Raw genomic sequence first — 4189 nt, forward strand, 5'->3', positions numbered from 1 at the left:
GATGTTGCAATCTATAGGTGTTCAATCATCTTATTAATACTCATTAATTATTATACTTTTCTCAACAAGACGATTGCAAAACAAAATTTATACTTTCCTCATCAAGACGATTACAAAACAAAAATTTTTTCAAAATTTTTTCGGATTTTAACTGAATCTTGAAAAGATCGAGCACTCTTCTTGAAATCTGCGGAATGATCACTCATGTAAGTGTTCAAAAGTATTCGATTTTTTTCTAAACATATACAATATTTCAGGAAAGATCAGCAATCTCGGAATTTGTGATTTTTTTCCGTAGATCTCAAGTACTTATTCAATTTTTTTTGAAGATGCAAGACCCAGTCAGAATTACGTGAGAAATTTTGCTGTGCAACTGTTGAGAGAAAAATTCGGCAATAACGGAGTAAGCATCGAGAAGAGAATCGAACGCATATGACTCACGAAAGACGTCGGCAGATTCAGTCAGGATTCTCTTTCAGTGTGAGACTCAATGTCTTTCGCCGCAGGCGATCGTAGGGCGATTGGATCGTATTGCAGAAATGTTCACCGGTGCTCTGAGCGAAGGGTCGGATCTTTCACAAACTAGACACAAGTATGTCTCGTACCGGGAGGTGGAAAACGGTCTGGGGCAATTGCCAAGTCCACCAGAGGCGTTGTGGAGGCGTGAGAAGAAGAGAAACGCCAATTGTTCAACCCCAAAGTAGACTGAGCGAACCAATACGCACAAGGTTGCACCGTGACGCTGCGTTACACCCTCAGGTTATAATGTATGATCAGTGCGGAAGAGTTGTCCTTATATACTACTGGATTGTACTACACGGTCAACGACTAAGCTCTTCCACCAATAGAACGGCGAACACGCGTATGCGTGTACGTACGTGTGTGTTAAGTCTGCGTGCCACACGCGCGCAGATCGGAATATGTATTCGTAAACGGTCTACGCTGAACGTCTGTTACGTGCGTATACATATGTGTGATATGCGAGCGGAGACTCGTAGAAATACATTGAAGTCTGAATACCCCTCCGAGATCGGGCTCGGACTTCCCTACTCCACTACCATCGATGTCGGCACTGCGATTATGACGGTGTTACTCGTTATTCACACGGAGAACGTTCTACGTTTCGCACCGATGTAAACGTAAAGAAAATTCGTGGGACAAAGAAGAATTCTTCCTATCTTGACAAAGAAAGACGACTTTCTCGGAGGAGGTGTGTGATAATGTAAAATGTTTCTAATAACAGTGAAGACGCGTGCCAATTCGCGCGTGTCACACAGGTGTTTCGTGGTATAGGCGGGTCCATTGATGCTACAAATACTTCGAAGCATTATTGGATTGGTCATTTAGTAAAATTCTTTTTTCTGATTGGTCAATCGAAAACTTTCAAGTATTTGTATAATAGCATCCCCTACTAAAAAAAAATCACGTCGCAGAGTTATATAACGAAATCGTATCATTTAATTCGACAAATAAATGTGACGTAGAGGGGAAAAAACATATCATCATGTGACTTTTTAAATTACGTAATTTAAACAAATTGTGTACTGATTTAGGCTGTGTCCTAAATTTATTGCTAGTGTTGAAAAGGCTACAGTTCACATTATGTGCATTATAGATTTTCAGTAAAGACAATCAATTTTGGAACATAACTTCGAAACAATCCGTTTCGAACAATTACGTGATTTACTTATTTCAATTACATGATTTCATTATGTTACTTTGTAATGAGATTTTTTTCAATATAAATTATCTTATGTTTTTATGTGTGCCATGGGCTAAGATCATCCAACATGTTGATTTTCTTACTGCTTAAGTTTTCTGTATACCATGGTCCTAAACTGCTCACATTCCTTAATTTTTGCATCTATGTTCCGTTGGCAAAAATTGAGTATATTAGTATCTCTCTTCAGTTCTATCCACATCTATCTTTAATTCGATTCTTAGAGAAAGAGAGAGAGCGATATATTTCAAGCTACTATACTTTTTCTAAACTGTGAGTGATAATTTCATAGAAATGTGCGGAATCTCTGTTTATATTGTTACATCTTCGTATATGTATATCGATTGTAGAATTTAAAATGACTGTCGTAGCAGTATATTTGAGAGAGAATAGGAACATAAATAGGAATATCAAAAGTATTTTGACGGCACTATAACTGCATTTTTGCGCGGAAGTGTGCTGATTATACAAATTAAAACACTGATAATTATATATTTATTTCTATATAGATTAGATTACGTTTTAGATTAGATTTAATATTTATGTGTACATGCTGCTGTTTTATATTTTCTGTAAAAATACCTTTTTAAGAAAATAAGAAACGTACTTTAATGAAACAAAATTGCTCGGTCTTGTTGCATATTTTGCTGAATTGCAAAGATACGTAACGTAACGATTGCGAAACTCGAAAGTGAATGCCGCCTTACAGTTCTCACATTCGCGTGCTTGTGCACATGATATTAGGTCTGTTCTTTTTAACTGCACTTCTTGCATGGTTTAATTTTTCTCTTTTTGTCTTCAATGTGAAGAGGAAAGATGAACCGTGCAAAAACTTTAGCTAAAAATAACAGACCTATTTATAATAGTTTACGATTTAGGTCAATGTACTGATTTACTTCTTGCAAGAAGAAAGGAATTTTTACATGCAGTAGAATTTTGCCAAAGAGAGAAGAGCGACGCATATTATTAATACACGTATATTTGATTAGTCTTTATATTTATTCTGACGTAAAGAAGAGAAAAAAAAACGGATTATGACTAATGGTAGTTATCTGGATGACATTACTTCATCATTGCTTGCGAGTCTAGAATTGATTGCAAGATATTATTTTTGCAGCTATTGGAAAACAAGTGGATTGAGACTTATACTATTAATCACAATATATCAACAGTAAAGTATTTCTTATCTCACACTTTAATTAAGTATAGTTGTATGCGCTACCATCATATATGGTACGTAATTTTATTTTTAATTGTTAATTTTATATTATTTTAAAACATGTACTGAATAGGACCTTAACCGTAGATCGAAATGTATACGTTTTATTATTTATTTTTAATAAATTGTATGAAAAGTGCACACTAAGAACTTGTATTGGCTCATATTAGCATCTTGTTTGTTTTTGTGATTTATTCTGAGCCTTTTGATTATCTTATTTTTTCAGTAGTAAAAGTTTATCTTTGACAAACATTCTGACAATTACTTAATTGCCATGACATTATATTAGCTCTTGTTTAGAGAAAATATTATTGAGTTATTAATACATCTGCATGAATATAAAATTGCGTGCGTCTAGACATTCGCACGATTGTTATTTTACATATTCTTTCTATTATTCATAACTCACAGAATAATCGACTTAATCATAAAATAATTCTTGTGCAACCATGTATATGTATAGAAAAAAGATTTAATTCGCTCTGAGTAACTGGTTCTGACAAGATGGAATTGTTTTGGAAATATACCGTTTTCAAATTAATTTAAATGTAATAAATATTATAATTATTGATTTACTAGGTAATAAACATTTATTTCAGCAAAAGAAAATATCGATTTGATAAAATCATTGCAATATCGCACATTTTCGTATGTTTGTCATAATATAGAGAAAAATTGCCGAATACGTATTAGTCACCTAAATCGTACCTTATTAATATTTTATATTATTATTAAATAAAAAATGAGATGGACATATATAATAATCTACCGTCTTGTTTTATGAACGTTAGCTGCGTTTAAAAAAATCAGGTATACCTAACATTAATTTTTAATTAACTTATATAACTGATAACAACGTAATTATCCAATTTTATTATAAATTTTTGTATTTTTATAAAAGAAGATTTATTATAGAATATTTTACATTGTATATATATGTTTGTAATATTATTATATAAAGATTAAATAAATACTTTTACAAAATCTATCAAGTTTTTGAAATCATACCATCACAAGATAAAACTGATAATTGACAATAATAAAACTAATAATTGATATCAATATATATAGAAATGTCAAGTGCAAAAATATATTTGAGCTAATTTTATTTTGACGTCATTTGTTTTTTCATTATTGTTATTTAATAATTAATTGATTTTTTCAATAAATTACTAAATTTAGATATTGATTAATTATTAGATATTAGTTAATGATTCTTGTTTATTAATTTTATATTTTTAATTATTTTC

The sequence above is a fragment of the Cyphomyrmex costatus genome, unplaced genomic scaffold, assembly GCF_001594065.2.
Source record: "Cyphomyrmex costatus isolate MS0001 unplaced genomic scaffold, Ccosl1.0 scaffold101, whole genome shotgun sequence".
NCBI lineage: Eukaryota > Metazoa > Arthropoda > Insecta > Hymenoptera > Formicidae > Cyphomyrmex > Cyphomyrmex costatus.